The 19020-nt window shown below is 36.7% G+C and overlaps 1 protein-coding gene across 6 annotated transcripts in view; it reads left to right on the forward strand.

The window, feature by feature from the left end:
- Positions 1-19020, forward strand: part of NCOA2 (nuclear receptor coactivator 2) — a 292692-nt gene that overhangs the window by 84970 nt on the left and 188702 nt on the right. For all 6 annotated transcript variants that reach the window (XM_032869220.1, XM_032869226.1, XM_032869227.1 and 3 more), the window contains exon 2: positions 14555-14611. The gene's annotated coding sequence lies outside the window, so the exon portion shown is untranslated. The remainder of the gene's footprint in view (positions 1-14554; positions 14612-19020) is intronic.

Genomic DNA, 19020 nt, shown 5'->3' on the forward strand with positions numbered 1-19020 from the left:
AGGGGGAAGCAGGCTCCCTGCTGAGCAGACAGCCTGATGCAGGGCTCGATCCCAGGACCCTGAGATCATGACCTGAGCCGAAGGCAGAGGCTTAACCCACTGAGCCACCCAGGTGCCCTGAGTTGGTATTTTTTAAAATGTTTGAAATGTATATTGATCAACACATTTGCAAAATAGTACATGAAACCGAAAAGTGTATGTACACTATTAATTTACATATATTTTCAAATTTATTTTACCACTAACCCTTTTGGTCAAGGGATGTACATCAATTTAGGGAACCTTGATATATGGCAGAATTTTTATGACACATTTATCCAATGGCATTTTTTAAAAAATAATTTTGAGGCATAAAGGCCCCAAATTGTGTTATCTTAGGGGATTTAAGATCTAGGATATTAAGATTTAAAGAAACAATGTAGCCACTCAAAAATAGCACCATATTTTTTCTTTCTTCCCGGTATATAATTTATTTTGTAGTTTAAAAGTGGCTTGCTCTGGAAGTTTAAGCAAAGCCAGGAGTCAGATCAGATTTCTAGGCTTTTCTGGAGGGGATGCTAAGTGACTTTAATCAAATCACATAATCCCAGCAAACCTCCTTTTTGACATTTGCCTAGTACATATAATTATTACATACTCAAAGTTCACCTCACAGAATTGTTGTAAAGATAAAATAAGAGAAAAATAATCTCTAAGTGTTTGAAACTTGTTAAGTTTAATGTAATATTAGGGAAATGGTTGTGCCTTAATATTAAGCAAATAAAAGATGCGGGTGTCTTCCGACCCTATTTATTTCGACTAATGGCCCTTTATTTGAGGACAACAATATTATTTATTTTTTTTAAAAAAGATTTATTTATTTCTTTGACAGAGAAAGAGAAAGAGAGCAAGCGAGCACAAGCAGGGGGAGTGGCAGGCAGAGGGAGAAGGAGAAGCAGGCTCCCTGCAGAGGCGGGGAAGTTGGATGTGGGATTCGATCCCCGGACCCTGTGATCATGACCTGAGCCAAAGGCAGTCGCTTAACCAACGGAGCCACCCAGGCACCCCGAAGACAGTAGAATTTTTTAGAGCTAAAGTGGGATTTGGAGATAATTGTGCCACTCTCTTGTTTTTTTTACTGAGAAACTGAAGCCAGGAGATAGTAAGTGATTGGCCTTGAGTCTTATAGGGAAGTCTAGGAGGATGGCAAGGTCTCCTGACGCAAGTTCTCATTCCATGCTAGCCTCCCAAGCAGTCTAGAAGAGAGAAACAATGAGCTACCTGTTGAGTCAGATATTCTTGAGTATCTTCCTCCCAGATAATTGTTACTTTTTATAATGAGATGTTAGTATTATCATTTTTAAAGTCCTAATTCTCGTTCACTGCTCTATTTTGACTTTATAGTATATTTTGATTAAAATATTAAGGAATTGCTTTTTTAGCAGTAGATTTTTTTTTCTTTTTTTGTGTCATGTTTTAAAAAAAATTTTTGACAACTTACTGTGTAATGTGCTAAAACTGAAATTATGAGAGAAAAGATAAACACGGGCCATTTATAATTTATTATTTGTCACACCTTTACTGTTTTGACGTTTAGAGCACATAGAATTTGTTAACATACCCTCCCCACCATACCTCTTTCAGTGTTTTGAAGAGAAAATGGAAAGGTATGTTTCTTTGTGGCCACTTTTGAAAATATTATCCTTTTTTTCTTTGCCTCAAATATTTACTGAGACAGAAAATAGCTTTGCTTATTTTTATTGGGCACACTTAAAAAATAACTGGGTATTGAATAAATGTGTTATCAGTCAATACATATTTGCCGAGTACCCTCTACAGAGGTGGTTTGTTAGGTGCTGATGATTTTAAGGCATGCTATGTATGGTCTTTGGGCCAAGAGGCCATGAACATATTTACTTACTGTTGCATTCTTTCACAACATGAGATCAAACATTTTTCTGTATTTAAAAATACCTAGTTTAAAAAAAAAAACCTTTTAAAATAATTTTCTCTGTTTGTGTTCTTTTTGCCCTCGTGTGAAATTTGAATAAAGAAATACTGTAAATAGAAAAATTTAACCTTTCATATTATTCTGAGGGTTCTAATAATTTTAGAACCCTCAGAATAATATGAAAGGTTAAATTGTCTATGCTTTAATAAAAGAAGCAGTTAAAATTATTTTAGTCATTGGAATAGTAAGTTTGTTTGTTTAAACTGTAGCACACCTAGACAGAAATAAATCTTGTTAAAACAACAGCTTACTGCTGACCTGCTTGCTTTGCCCATTCTGGGTCCCCGAATCTCAACTGCAGTAAAATAGAAAAAGTCTCCTCGGCACATTTGTAATAATAGCTCTAAAAGGTTCTTTAACCTGATACTTTATGAAGAAAAAATAAAAAGGATTAGCTACGCATGCCTTGAATTTATAGTCTGAAATGAGAATCCAAACATTTTATTGTATACTATAGTTACCTAAGGCATGCTTAGATACTGCAAACTGCAAATGACCTTTTGTGGGATTTTGATTCAGTCTTCACTTCCGTCTCATAGAGGAACCCCCAAGTCACTCTATGAGGTTGGTCTGCATAGTGGTTTGATCTGAATTGTTGATTATGTTATTTTTGTGAAAAACATTAAAAAGGTATACAAGAAGACACTGTTATACATAATACTTTCTAGTCTGTAAGTTCCTTGAAGTCAGAACTTTTTTTTTTTTTTTTTTTAAAAACCTCTCCAGAGCCTGTGTATATCCCTATTGATAGGTCCTGGTATTTTAAATATTTGTTGGATAAGTGAATAAATGGATTTATATTATCTTATGTACCATAATCCTCTTTTGTGTCTGATACCATTGTGGTTTCTAGCTAGTCTTCCTGAGACATTTCCTTTTTTTGCTTTAAAGTCTTTATTACTATTTATGAAAAGCTGTTAGTTTTTATTCTAGTTATCTGTTGCTTAAACTATTATGTCTCCTAATTCTGTGGGTTAGGAATTTGGACAGGGTATAGCAGGGATGTGGAATCTCAGCTGATATGACCAGGAACTGTTATGAGCTGGGACAGCTGGGGACTGGCTGAGCATATCTTTTTCTTACCGCCTCTTCACATGACTAGGTTGGGCTTCCTCATAGTATGGTGGTTTCAAGGTAGTCAGACATATGTAGCAGCTCAGACTCTGAGATAAAGGGCTCCAAAGTCCTAGGCTGCAGGTTTAAAGCTCTGAAGTTCCAGAATATCACTTCTGCCACAGTGTGTTGGTCAGGCCAGTCACTATGGCAACCGCAGTGTCAGGAGGAGGACAGTTACTCTTCACTTCTCAGTGGGAGGAGTGGCAAAGCGTTTATTGCTATCATGAGGCTTCCAGTTTCTAGTCTTTATGTATTACTTGCCATTGTTACTATTAACCTTATTAGGCTGTAGTTTTATTTTAGGATGTTCAGCAAAACGTCCGCTGTTAAGTACTTAGGGACCTGTTGGTAGTTCCTTTCTTCCAATCTCCATACTATGTTGTGGCTTGACTGCCTGGAGTGCTCTTTATCCTAGACCTGTGCTAGGGAGGAGCGTTAAAAATTTCTTTGGGTAGAAGCAAGAACTTTTTGGTTGGGAGTTCATGCTCAAAATGAATTTTTCCCCATGGTGCCAGAAGGGAGTACCTATATTTGTATTTCTGTGTGCATGTGTTCATGTGAGCGTGTGCATACATGTGTGTAGAAATACAGCATTTCATACTAGATGGCAGTGGTACTTAGAGATCTTGATTTTATGTATTATTAAAAATTCCCCCCCCCCCCCCCCCGGGCGCCTAGGTGCTCAGTGGTTAAAGCCTCTGCCTTTGGCTCAGGTCATGGTCTCAGGGTCCTGGGATCAAGACCCGGCTTGGGCTCTCTGCTCAGCAGGGAGTCTGCTTCCCCCTCTCTCTCTGCCTGCCCCTCTGCCTACTTGTGATCTCTCTCTCTCTCTGTCACATAAATAAATAAAATCTTAAAAAAAAAAAATTTCCCCCCAAATCTAGGGAACTGATGACAGGATTGCCAAATTTTGAATTTTGTCAAGTTATTACATGAAAAAAAAAAATGACCATGAGCTACCACCACCATTTCAGAAAAAAAGGAAAATGTAACCCCACAATATAATAAACTCACAATCTAATAATAAAGGAGAATGCTAAAATTTAATAAAATTTACCTTTTTAGAAAAATAAACCTCTACATTTTTTCCTCATTTAGGTTTAAACCTGGAAAAGCTTTGTTCTTGAGCTGTACACAGACATTTTAGGAACCACTCTGGTAGGGCCTTATTTTGATCTGTCAGCGGAATTAAAAAAAAAAAAAAAAAGTTGTACCTGAAGGATTTTTCAAAATCTACGTTTCATAGCCATATTTATTATGTAAACCATGGAGGAATTAACTGATGTAATGGTCCTTCTGAGAAACTCCATTTTTGTCTATGTTACTCGATTCCTTTTCAGTGCGGAAAGGTGTTAGTTTCATTAGGACCTATAAAACAAAATAAGATTTAAATTACCAGCGCCATGCAGTGTTGTCTGGTCGTAACGGAGTTGCTGCTTGCAATCCGCTGAGCTCAGGTTCCATCGAGTTCAGCATATCCTATTATTCGTGTGAAGATACTTCACATCTCTCCCGTTACTTGTCTTTCCTTAAACTAATAGGAAGCTTTGTGCCTCAAGACTTGATATGAAAGACATTGAAATAATGCTCGTCTTAGTCTTACTCCACCTGTAAGCATAAATGCGAGTACCGAAATGAAATGACAGAAAGTCATCAGTGATAATAATGGTTATCCATATGATTTAGCATATCCATATAAGTAATTTTAGATTGTCATCGGAACAAAATGATACTAGAAAATTTTGTGGACATTCTATATGCTCTTGGACTTTGAGGCTCCCAGATGGAGGAAAAATTCAGCTACCACGGGTTGTTTTCCTAGCTCTTCCACGTTAGATTTTAGAATTTGCTTTCTTTTCTTTTTAAATTCAATTCTTTGTGTTGGATAAAGTTCTCTTTTTGTCACAGCTCTTGAAAATTTTTCTTCACACCTGTCTTTTAGCCTGCAATAGTAGTATTTTCTTCCATTTTCTTTGCTTATATAACAGGCTGATAATTGAATAATCTTGTTAGTGACGCATTTGGGGGCAGCTCACTGGGTCGTACTGAGTGAATTTGTTGGGTGACTGATGCTTGTGGCTATTTTTGTAATAGCTGGATGTTAGAAAGCATCTCCTTGACACCAAATTTTTTTTTCTGGGTGGGGAGGAAGATGGTGGGTGGGGCCAGAAGTGCAGAGGATTGGAGCCCTGGAGAAGGAACTGAGATGGAAACAACAGAGGAGAGAGGAGGGTTTGAATTCAGAAGAACAGAGATTCCACTACTAGTTCTTCCTCTTGGTTAACTTCAGCAAATCACTTAAGTTCTCTGACTTAGTTTCCTCACCTGCAAAATGGAATTGATAGATGCCATATGAATGAAACCTGCTTGTGGGAAATAGTAAAAATAATGCTGCTAACAATGGTATCACAGCAGCTGATACCTGATACTTAACAAAAAGTAGTTCTCCTCCTTACCCTGTATATTTTGGATATTAGAAAACTCATTTCCAGATCTTTTCAAGTTTAATTTATATTTTGTATTGTTAGATTTTTTTTTTAAGATTTTATTTATTTATTTGTCAGAGAGAGCGTGCACAAGCAGGCAGAGTGGCAGGCAGAGGCAGAGAGATAAGCAGGCTCCCCACTGAGCAAGGAGCCTGATGTGGGACTCGATCCCAGGACCCTAGGATCATGACCTGAGCTGAAGACAGCGGCTTAACCCACTGAGCCACTCAGGCGTCTCTGTTAGATGTTTTCTTACATGTTCTAGATTCACAACTAAGTTACCTCTCATACATTTTAGTGTATGTAATGCCCTTCTGTGATGTGAAGGTTGACACATAAATTTGATGATGATTTCTATAGTAGTTAAGATATGATGGGAAAATCAGTGTCTTTAGGGTAGTGTTTGTTTTGGGGTTCATAGAAACTGTTTTAGTAAGATGATGGAGTGAGGTACTGTTGTTGTCAGGTACTAGTGAGGTACTAATCTCTTTGAACTTCAGTTTCCCTCTTTAAAACGAGTAGTTAAAACAAGTTATTTTCAAGTTTCTTCTAGAGCTAAATTTTTATTCAGAATGGTGCTAATGCCACAGGATTCCCATTTTCTCCAGTATTCTTCACTGTTTTTGTCAGAACCTAGACATGCAGCAAAATGAAAAACTGCATTTTAAATTTTTTAACAAAACAGGAAACTCTATGTAGGCCCACACAATAAAGCAAATTTCTGATGAAATATCTTTTTTGGTAATATTTCTTCTGAGTGACAGTTGGATCCATGGGTTGACTCAGTGAGATCATACAGACAGACAATAAACATTTGACTAGGTACTAACTGTACTCCAGGGATAAGCTCTCCAATTACCAACATAGTAAGTTGCATAGCTTTTTTCTTAGGAATCTGGTACTCATTTTTGGAATACCATATTCTTGCTGGAACTCTGTAAAATATTGCTACATTTAACTATCTTATATAAATTTATAATTTTACTTTTAAAAACTTACCTGTGACATAAGATTACAACCATGAACATGTATTATACATATGTGTAAACTGTTCTCAGCTTTTGAAAAGTACCATTTAGGGCTTGCTAGCTACTTTTCCCTTTGCTTTTATTTATTTTTTTAAAGATTGGTGCTGCCTAGCAGGCGATCAGAGTGGTACGAACTTAATGCCGGGAGCCAGGTGGTCATGGGCTCGACACCAGCTCCATCACACGTCCTATAACTTTACAGAAACTGTGTTACCTTTTCCTCGTTATAAAATAGGTGTGACATCTTTTTAAGAAGACTCCTATCCTCCTTCTTTTTTTTTTTTTTTTTTAAAGATTTTATTTATTTATTTGACAGAGAGCGATCACAAGTAGGCAGAGAGGCAGGCAGAGAGAGAGAGAGGGAAGCAGGCTCCCCACTGAGCAGAGAGCCCGATGCGGGACTCGATCCCAGGACCCTGAGATCATGACCTGAGCCGAAGGCAGCGGCTTAACCCACTGAGCCACCCAGGCGCCCTCCTATCCTCCTTCTTACTCTGTGTGTGTGTATGTGTGTGTATGTATGTAGGGGGAGCTAATGAATATTGCTTTTATTGTGTTGAAATGATGATTAGCTTAATATGGTCATATGCTTTTGAAAGGCGTGCCCCCTCCTCCCCCCCCCGCCCTGCCCCTTTTAGGAGGTGGGAACTGACTTTGGTGACAGTAATTTGGGGAAAGAGGCCTGTCCTGAGAGAGAAAAACAGAAACTCAGAGGGGGGACAGAAAGTTTGTGCTGGTCCTTGTGAGGCTGGTTTTTGAAATTACTGCTAGTGCTGGGGGTGAAGATGGTGTCCCTGCCCTGTGCAGGCAGATTATGTAGTTTGTGTTGCTTTTGGTACAGTTACTTACCTCTTGTTGCTCCATTGTACTGAGGTACTGAGGTAAGTTTTACACAGGCTTGTGTGCATTGTCCTCAGGGGTATTAGGGAAGGGTTGTAGGCTTATTTTGTATCCGTCAGAGTGGTCATTGCAGCATTAATTAGGGAGGAAAACCTCAGGAGAAGGTAAGTTTCTGAGAAGAGTTCACAATCCTATTTTATTTTCTCTCCCTAAGTGGATTTCTTTCCTCTACTGTTGATATTTGCAGGGTATACATTTTATTAGGGAAGGTAGACATTTCCTCTCAGACTGGTTTGTTGTGAAAAATAAACTGATAATATATGGAAATCCTCTACTATTCTGGTATACACAGTAAGCTTCAGGAGCTATTCTCATTTTAAGGAGAATGAAAGGAAACATCCCAGGCAAAGATTATCTGCATTATTGGGAGAAAAACAGTTAAAATTCTACTCGTTGCCTTTTATTTTGGGAAGACCGATTGGTTGTCAGATTGGCATGCTGTAGTTTTGGTTGGGAGTCATCTCTGAGCCTTTTATCTTTGTTTAAGAAAGATTAATTTCTGCTCAGTAACTTGTTTTTTCTATTCTTTCCTATAATTCCATTAAAGACTATATTATTGTGTGAATTTTGGGCCTGAGCTCCCTAAATAGAGCCCCAGGACTTCTGTAGGAAGGTTGTTTAAAAATCACTAATCTAGCAGCAGGTTGTTTCCTTAACCAAAGGGGGATGAAACCTTAGCCTTGCCCTCAAGAAGCCCACAGTCTAGAGGGGAAGATTAATTTTAGCATAAGGTAATAATGATAGTAATCATTTGCACATGCTCTGCCCAAATCCTTGTATCTTATTCATTTGTCAATACTCTCAGTTTCTTCAGTCGGCTTTGTATCTTTGTCATTCCAGTGAAACTGTCCTAGGAAGGTCATCAGCACGTTCAGCTTGCAAGTAGAAACCGTGGAATTCTGAGTAGCATGGAGAACTCTCTTCTTGGAACTGTCTCCTCTTGGACTCTGTAGGACCTGTCTTTGCTGGTCTTCTTTCTGCCTCTGTCTTCTCCCTAAGTAATTTTAATCATTTCTTTGGATGTAAATGCTATATTTAGGTTAGTGACTCCACAATTTTTTTTTTTACCCCTGCACCCCCAGTGACTCCAAATCAGTATCTTTAGTTCTCTTCCAGATGTGAGCCATGTTCATTCAGCTACACGTATGACATTAATTTTTCCTGTAAGTCTGTCTCTGGACAAGAATACTATTCTTTGAAGAGTTACTGTTTTATGGTAGTTGCTTTATTTCCTTTGGTTAGGACCATTGTGAGAGACAAAAATGAAAGGAATGATCATATGAGATTTATGAATTTGATGGGTACGTTGTTTTTCACTATATCCTATACACCAATTATATATGTGCACCTGCCTGTAGCTTAGGAATTTATTTATTTATTTATTTATTTTTTAAATTTTGCTTAGGAATTTTTAAACTGATGATATATCCTTTCCTATATATTTGTTTCGAACTTTTACATTTACTGTAGAAGTTATTCAATTATAAATCTAAGTCTCTACTTGTTTTAACTTACAATTAACTGAACTGAAAGCATTTTATTAAACTGAATTAAAGTAACAAAAGAATATCTTAAGATGGGGCTTCAGTAATTTAGGTACCAGTTCTCAAAAACGGAAGATTTCTCTAAGCAAAACCTCAAGTTTAAGAACCTTAAGTTAGATGTATAATAGGCAGAATGAGTAGTTGGAAAGAATAATTGCAAGGTCAATTAATGTTAATACAAAAGTTATGAACTAAATGTTGTTTTAAGGCAGTCTTTAGATGACACTGTTGAGCCTCTTAAAAGACTTTGGAAAATGAGAATTATTTGTTAGAGTTTAATTAGTTAAGAGTCATTGTCTGCAGGGTAGGTAGAGACTTTTAAACAAAGAAAACATAAGCTGTCTGAAGTATATATAGAAGTTAATCAGTTACCTTATAAATTCTTGAGTAGTCTAGGTGTTATTTTTAGCATCAGCTTAATAATTGGGAAAGAATTAAACCTTATATAGTCCACATTCTTTATACATTATTTATATTATTAAGACTTTCGCAACACATCAAATTTGGGATCTTAATATTATAATATTTTGTAATTAATAAGAATATTTTACATATTTAATATTTATTGCTTAATATTTAATATATTTTATTAAAATTTGTGGAAGCCATATTTTAGGTTACCTTTTTATATTATATAAAATGTATGTAATACATTTACTGTATGTAAAAATACAGTGTCTTGTTTAATAATCTGAAATAGTTCTCATAATTAAGTCTTGAAACTATGACTTTCCTCTTGATGTAATACAGTTTGAAACATGCTGAGTTAAAGGTATGTTCTCTGGGGCCCCTGCGTGGCTCAGTTGGTTAAGCATCTGCCTTCAGCTCGGGTGGTGATCTCAGGGTCCTGGGATCAAGTCCCCTGATAGGGTTTCCTGCTCAGCCGGCAGTCTGCTTCTCCTTCTGCCTCCCCCTCCCCTTGCTTGTGCATGCTCTCTCACTCTCTCTCTCTCTCTCTGATGAATAAATAAATAAATTTTTTTAAAAAGGCATGTCTGTTAAGTTATTTGAGAGTTTTTATGTTTTTAAGCCAAAAGAAAACAAATTATCGTACTACCACTGCATTAGTCCCTTGACCTTGGACAGAGTGCTTCACTTGTCAGTTACATTTCCGCATCTACAAAATGGAGGTGAGAGTAGCAATACCTGCCTCTTAGGGATGTCAGGAGGATGAAAGTGGGTAACTTATATAAAGCCCTCTGCCAGCAGGATTTAAGAAATAGCAGTGATTGACGATGATGATGGCGGTGGTGCTGGTACACCAGAACAGCAGTCTGTGGCCCATCTCTCATTCTGGTCGCACGACATGCTCTTTTAGTTGGTATCGCAGATGTCACTTCATTTTCTTCCTAGCTTGCTTTGCTTCCTCTGGCTCTGTTCCTAACTCTTCATGTAAATAGATAGATCGAGAGAGAGAGAGAGTATGGAGCCTATCTTCTCCTAACGCTCTGCTACCTTTTGAAAAATCATCAATCTGTAGGTTTAATGCTGTCAGCAGTCTTTTTCCATGTGATGTGTGCTCAGTCCTGGATTTTTTGCCTCAAAGTCATGATGTGTTATTCTTGAGCCAAGTTGATGCTCTCCTTGTCAGATGTTTACATCATTTGCTACTAAAATTGCTTTTTTCGGGGTGCCTGGGTGGCTCAGTGGGTTAAGCCTCTGCCTTTGGCTCAGGTCATGATCCTCAGGGTCCTGGGATTGAGCCCCACATCGGGTTCTCTGCTCAGCAGGGAGCTTGCTTCCCCCTTCCCCTCTGCCTGCTTCTCTGCCTACCTGTGACCTCTCTCTCTCTGTCAAACAAATAAAATCTTAAAAAAAAAAACAAAACATAGCACTGCCTTTGTCCCTTACAGTCCTTTAGTGACACAGTAATCGTAACTATCACCTAGGAAGAAAGGGCAGGTACATAGTGGTTTTTAAAAATCATTTATAATTTTTTTTAGCATTGAAAAAATTGAGGTATAATTTGCATAGCATGAAATGCACCCATTTTAAGGGTATTATAGGATGAGTTTTAGTGAACATACACAGGTATGTGTGCCTTGTGTTTCCTACACATCTTTCTTTAGCATCACCCACAGTCTAGTTTTAGAACCAGTCTGTCAGCCCAAAAGTTCCCTTGTATCCATTTTCAGGCACTCCCCACTTCTGTTCCTTAACTCAGGACGGCACTAACCTGTTTTTCCCTCTGTAGTGTTACTTTTTCTAGAAATTTCAAATTAATGGAATTACGTAACATGTTATCTTTGGCTTCTTTGATTTGGCACGTGTTTTTAAGGTTCATGTTGCTGCATCCATGAATCATTCACTCCTTGTTGTCGAGTGGTATTCCAATGCATGGTGTCCTGCATTCTAGAAAATCCATCCTCCAAAGATAAACAGTTGGGTTGTTTGCACTTTCCAGCTGTTCTAAGCATAACTGCTAGGATCATCCTTGCGCAACTGCTTGTACGGTCCTCTGTCCCCAAGAGAAGTGAAAACACACGTTGGTATGAAATTGTTGGGTTATAGGATGAGAAACTTCCAAACCATTTTTCATTTTATCAGGTTTTTTCTTTTATCATCTTCATTTTTATTTTATGCATGTAAAAATATACATGCATTTATGTGGTGTAATAGCTAAAAATTTTTTCCTAATCTACAATGATTTTCTCTAAGAATTGTCTTCTACAAGTTTTGTAGTTTAGTTCTTACTTTTAGGTATATGTTCCTATCCATTTTGAGTTAATTTTTGTATATGGTACGAGGTAAAGGTAAAGGTCAAGGTTCTTTTTCCTTCTCTATGTGTATAACAGTTTTGGGCATCATTTGTTGAAAAGACTGACTTTTTCTCAGTAAATTACCTGGGACCTTATTGAATATGAATTGATATAAATGTGTGGGACTGTTCCTGGACTGTGTTTTCTTCTGTTGTTTAGTCTTATGCTAATACCTAACTGTTTTAATTGAACTTTATAGTAAGATTTGAAATTAGGTAGTTTTTTTTTTTTCCAACTGTTGATGTCGTTTTAAGGTAGCCCTGGTTCAGAAATTTCCCAGCAGTCTCCATGTTTATATGTCTCTGGAGGGTTATGAGCAGATAAGGCCATTAGGACGTTCTAAGGAAAATTGGTTACTTAGGGTAGGACAGGCCTGAAGCTTCTATTTTTTCATCATTTCCTTGAGTTACCTGTCAGAGCTAGCATAATTTAGCAGGATCATATACTTGGTAGGATAAATGTAATGTCTACTGTATACCAGGTGCTTTATGTAATCATCTCATTTAATACTGCTGCAAACAGGACATTATTATCCTCATTTTATATTTGAATCCACAGTAACACTTCCTAGGTCACATACCTAAGCTGCTGCTAATGATAGAATATTAACAGCAGCAGTTTTTATATGATAAAGCCAGGTTTCGAAACTGGTCTGTCTGATGATGCTTAGCCCTACGAGATTCTTTCCACTGTTTCATGCTGTCTTCTTTTTCTTTTCTCTTCTTCTTCTTCTTCTTCTTTTTTTTTTTTTTTAAAGATTTATTTACTTATTTTAGAGAGAGAGTTTGGGGGCAGGGGGAGCAGAAGGAGAGAGTCTCAAGCTGATGCCATGCTGACGGTTGAGCGATCTCACCACCCTCAGATCATGACCTGAATTGAAAACCGAAAATCGGAGGCTTAAGGGACTGAGCCAACCAGGTGCCCCTCCATGCTGCCTTTTAATGGTGACCCATTGCTTTGTGGAGAGGCAGTTTGTCTTTTTTAGCTCATACCGTGGAAATAGCAATGGTAGTAAGAAAGAAGAAGGTGACATGTATCTCTCCACACTTTCTTATAAGGTTCCTGCCTCCCTTGTGTCTGCCAGGATCAGGAAAGACTTCTTCCCCTCTCCCTTCCTTGAAATGCACTTCTGAAGGAACTTGGTGAAAAACTGTCAAGAGTAGAGCGATGTGGCTTTCTGGCAGAATTGTTACTGCCCGCACTACTGGCTTAAATGACTGAGATTTTCCCTTAGTAACTTCTAAGACATTTTGTGATTCTATGTTTTTAAGTATTTTATGAATACTTAAGGACACCTTTACATGTCCTATATCTTTTTTCAGCATGGGTGCATTGGCACCTTCTCCTCATACTCTCTTAGCACATGAGTGAAAACTTACTGAACATTATAGATCAAGCAGTAATAGTTTAATAACATCACTCCTACTAATAATCACAACTTTTGGCTGTTGATTGTTGCATAGTGTGATGTCCTTGAGCGAATTAGTTGTTGGTATAGAATTATAATGGGCTTAAGTAGGCCAGCATAATGAATACATTTAGCCTAGCAGAGCCGGAAAGAATTGATGACTCCTATTACATAACAGTTTATTGCACACTGCTCACTGACTGCCACTTGAGGAGAATCCATTCGTTTTACTTACTGTGATAACTTCTTATTTGCATACAGATTTTCTTTTTGTTTTTCATGAATCATCTCTAACACCCTAGCTGCATTTCATTACATTGGATGATCTCCAGATCTCCAGACCGATCAGGTCCTGGTAAAACTCAAAATGGACTTTTTTCTCTTTCCTTCCCCTTTAGACCTCTTTGGATTTAAAGTAGTAAACATTAATACACAGAAAACAACATAAGCATGTACTTGTTTGTATTCCTCACTGTGCATCTTGGAAACAAACTTCTTTAGTGCAGTGGAAGTGATTCTTGTGTGGATCAGAAAAAATGCTGCAGGTTCCTTTGGAGTTACAAAGTCTTTGTTCTCAAAGATACATGCAGAAGAACAGGTGCCTTCATGATTGAAATGCTCATTTCTTCCTTACCTACATTTGCTCTTATAAATTGTTAAGATTGTCATATATGTACATATAATTCATATATGTGACTTATATGGCATATTTATATATATGTCACATATATATATGGCATTTTTGCATTATTTTACTCGTTTTTTTCTTGAGATAAATTATTCCATCACTTTTGAACTTCTTTATACAATTATGACTTAGATTTTTATTTTGACAGTTTCGAGCCTTTTGATTCCTTACAGTAAACTATGAATCAAATTCAGATTGCGATGTGAGTTTTATTTATTTGTTTACTTAGCCAACATTTACCATGCACTGTGTTATTATGCGTTGGATGCTGGGCTGGTCCAAAGGAGGCGGTCTCGACATAGGGATCTCGGGTCTCTGCTTCTCAGCTTCCAGTGCTCCTGATGAGACCTAAGCAGATACAAGGAAATGTAGTAAGAATTATGGTGGGAACTCAAAATTTGTAGACTAGACACCTCATAATTCACAATGAAATGAAGCTTTACATATTTCACGTTTTTTTTTAACCAAACAGAAGTAATGCAGCAAGTCTACTTCTTGATTTATCATGCAATTTAATGGTGAGATGTTATTAATGAGTTACTTTCATATTGGTTGTAAAAATCACATCCACTCTAATGAGTCCGAGAGGATTCTGTGTCATTTGATTCATGTTTGCTTGTTTGTTTGCATTGCAGATTTCTCTTGGATTTGGCTACAAATTTATAGATCTTCTGCACTGTGTACAGGCACAGGTGAGTCAAAGTTAAGTCATTCTGTTGGAATATTTTGATTTTTAAGTAAACTCAAATATTTAAAAAGTATAGTTTAGCAAAATAAATTGTAAACAAAGCAAACATAAATAAGAAACAAAATGTATATTTCTCAGCATTTCTGTTGTATTATAAAAATTCTGTGGGAATGTGTTCAGAAATGAATTTGAAGGTCAGGTGATCTTACCATTTATCAGTGTTTACTGTGTATATTTGGGAAGAGTTTACAGATACCCATTGAATGAGGTGATAGAGAATGTCCCAGCCTGGCCAAATGTTTACATTTCTTTTTGTATATAAATAAAGGAATAGCTGCTGTCGATTGTGGCAGCAAATGGAACTAAATGTTTTAAATTTAATGAGCAGGCTTTTCTTGTCCAACTAGTCTGAATAGCTTCTCAGTCACTTCTTAACACACAATCCTGATAGATTTTTATCATGATATTTATTATCACCTGATATATTCTTATTTTTTATAGTCTTCCCTATGAAAATATAAGCTACATGAAAATTGAGACTATTTTTGTCTTGGTGAAAAAATGGTATCCCTGACTTGTAGAATAGCACCTGGTATATGGGAAAGACTGAATAAATGTTTGCTTAATTATTGGGTAGTAAATACTAAGAATTTATTTATATTCAGAGTCATTGAACTCTGCTTCTATAAATAAAAGCTAGAAATCGTTTTTATACTTATTTTTAAAGATGAAATTAATTTGTATCAGGTACTTAAAGTATGTGGGTCTTAAATGTTCTGAGAAATTACCTGTGTTGCATATTTTATGTCCTAAAAGTGTGCTTAATCAGGTTAGAATTCAGAGGATAATGCCTCCAATTCTGTATTTATTTTGTCACTACCCTACAAGGTTCTTTTCAAGTTATGGGCAAACCTGAAGCAGGTCTGAGAACTTCTTACTTACTTCCTTACTGGATTATGCTACCATATCGGATAGGTTTTGTGCTATCTTGGAAGGGTGAGGGAATTGAAAATCTCTAAAAACCAGATAATTTAAAAATTTCCCACTACCTGTCATTGGAGACAAAATTTAACTTCCTTACTTAGTTTTCGGTTTCTAGATTGGGGAGATTTTTTTGGTCATTTTTCCACCGTCTATATTGATGTTTAAATTCATTATCCTAGAGCTATAGGAGGGATGCTTGGCTGACTCAGTTGGTAAAGCATGCTGCTCTTGTTCTCTTGACCTTGGTGGTGAGTTCCAGCCCCACATTGGCCATCGAGCTTACATACATACATACATACATACATACATACATACATACAGCTATAGGAATACGCAGACCACCTATTTCCCTGTGTCCTTGGCAGTTTTCTTTAGGTGTTCCAAGTTACTGGTTGCTATTATTAGTTTCTTGGTTTGTTTGTTTTGTATGTTTTGTTTTTTGATCTTTCTTCAGGCTTTGGTCTCTTCTGCCACCATGATTTTCATATATAGAAAGAATTAAGTCTGATCTTTAGGGTTTTTTCTTTTATTTCTTATTCACACTTAATTTTGTAAGTGCAACTTGCAGAGATTCCCTTGATAATATTAATAACAGCAGCTATTACTTATTGCTCTCTTACTGTGTGCCAGGGATTATGTAAGTGCTTTTGAGTTATCTTTAGAATAACAGATAAGGAAATTGAAGCTTAGAGAGGTTAAGTGACTTTTCCAAGGTCATATCAAGTAAGTGGCAATTTGCCACTCCAAAGACCTTGATTTTAACCACCAAGCTCTATTTTATGTCTAAATGGCCCTGAATACAAGCCTATTTGTGGCAGTAAGTATAATATAGGAAAATCATATTGATACGTGAGGACTTCAAAATTAATTTAAAAGTCAAACATTATTTTGCTTCTATTTCATTAGCAGGTCCTAACTTTTAACCTTTCATGACAATTCATTAGAAATTTAATGACTACCTAAACAATTCTACTAAGTTGGAACTGAAGTTCTATCCTGGCACTTTCATTTCATGCTCACTTTTGGGGACAGGGGAGAAGCACATGGGGGAAAGCCATTTGGATTCGTTTTTCCATTATAAATGTGGTATGCTATGAGTCAGCATTCTTTATCCCTTGAAATATTAGAAATTATAGTTTACAGATGGCATTTATAGTTTGGTAGATGAATCATTTTTCTTAGAACAGGTTGTATGAAATGTAGTGAGTATAGAATTACTTAGAATCCTTATCTTGAAAGGTAAAATAATTTATATCTCTGGCAAAATATTTTTAATTATTTAAGAAATGAAGTGGCATGGTTTTGAGAGCAGAGTTGGTTCAAACAGAACTTCAAATAGAACTTTATTTAGTTTATTTTCGGGGCTGAGAAGGACATTATATAAAAATACATTTTGTCCACAATATTATACATGTAAGACTCAAAATGTTTTGAAGACAGTGTTGTTGAATACATCATAAAAATTTTGATTTGAGAACAAGATTGATTATATTTCCTCACACTTTTCAACAGGTTTGTGTCTATGTCTACAAATACAAATTTCAGATTTGAGTATATGGAAAGGGAATTCTGTAGTTTGAATTAAAAAGTCAAAATTTATTTAACAGACTAAACTGTGCTTTTTAATCTATAGCTACATCAGTATTTCCATTCCACTCTCACATTTTAAGCATTTTTAAAGTTAGCCAGTAAAATATTCTTAGAATTGATAGTCAAAACAGGAGCAAACATTAGATAAATCTGTTTGACAATATAGCCTTGAAATGTAATTTTCTCTTCACTATGGAAAATTGAACTCAGTGTGGAATCATATGTACTTTGTATTTATTTCTAAGTCTGTTTTCTGTATGCCAGAAGATTTGGGATGGGAGAACATGGTGGGGGAGGAGTGGGTGAAGAATTGTTTACACCCACTAGTTAGAGCCAAACTCTTCGATACTAATAGTTGGAGACGGAAGTTGTCCAAAGTACAATAAAGTGTGATACACTTCTTGTAATACTAATATACTTTATTGTGTACTAAATACTAAAAATCTTATTACGCATTTCAAGACATAAAAGAAATTATGTCCATGTTAGCTATGACATAGTTGAAAGTACATTTCAAGTGAGTATTTGTTGGGTTTTGAATTCCCTCTTCATTCATAGATGTGAGGTGAATGATTGGCTGCCTGATTTAACTAAGAGATGTCTAAAAGTCCCCTGAACATAGGGTGGCTTGATTTGAGTTGGAGATCTGAGCCATTGAAAATCAGCATTAATATAAACAAACATTGAAAGCATTTAAATATATATATCTTGCTTTAGGCCAAATCTGTGGACATTTAATTGTATTGCTACTTTGTGGTGTTTCCTTGAAATGTCAGCATGGTAGGCACTGTGATCTGGAAAGTAACAAATATTTTGACAGCTGGCAAAATGCCCTCAGTCATTTAACTATGGGAGCTGGAATCCTAACCCTAGCCTCCCTGGGTAGGCTCCTCTGGTTTCGGGGAGCAGAGCGGACTGCTGAACTCAGGCCTACTGGTAGGTGGAAATTGCCTTGCAGTGGGTGTTACTGACACAGAGCCATCAGTTGGAAACTGTTTGGATGACAGGCCAGTTTTGAAAGCATTTTTACTATTCCACTTTCCTCCTTTTTTATGTACACACTAGTGTAAACAGACTGGCCTACTTTTCCCCATGAAACTAAGTTCATTCAGCACTCTTTACTTTCTCGCTCCCCTCCTTCCTTTTACCTTTGGGCCATGACTCTTCCTTCTGATTCTCCTTCCTTTTGGAAATATTTATTAATTATTTATATTGTGCTAGACTATGCTAAGTCCCGTGGAAACTAGCACTTTCAATACCCCAAATTATTAAACTGGAAAAGGAATATTGCTACAGGCTTAACTCCATATTTCCTTGCTCAGTGTTTTCACATTGAATTTTGGCTTTCTGATTTTTCTTTTAAGGAAAAAACCTGAGCATTGATTTGTGAATGTCTTTTCTTACTAAAAGTCTTAATCTGTCCACGGTAGTAGAGGTTGTAGCACCAGCAATGACAACAAAAAGCTATCTGTCGTAAGTAAATGTTTCATTTGTATGGAGTTCACAAGGCTTTCAAAGTGGACTCTGGGAAAGGTACACACTTCCTGAGGTAAGTGTGCTGTGCTTCAGGTTGAGGTAATCACAGAGTCTAGGGAATCTGTTTAGAACCATATCCTTGCTATTTCCATAGGTACAGACAAGCGGAGTGTTGTTGTTAAGTGTAGAGTGTTGTTGAAAAACATACCAGAAATACAGGGGAGCGAGCCTGATTTTTCTGATTGACTTAAATTTTGGAATAGCAAAATTTAGAATTACAGACAGCAATTTAAAATCATGTTTTTTGGAGACACCTGGGTGGCTCATTCGGTTAAGCATCTGCCTTTGGCTCAGGTGGTGATC

The sequence above is a fragment of the Lontra canadensis genome, unplaced genomic scaffold, assembly GCF_010015895.1.
Source record: "Lontra canadensis isolate GAN:19392208 unplaced genomic scaffold, GSC_riverotter_1.0 scaffold37, whole genome shotgun sequence".
Classification (NCBI taxonomy): Eukaryota; Metazoa; Chordata; class Mammalia; order Carnivora; family Mustelidae; genus Lontra; species Lontra canadensis.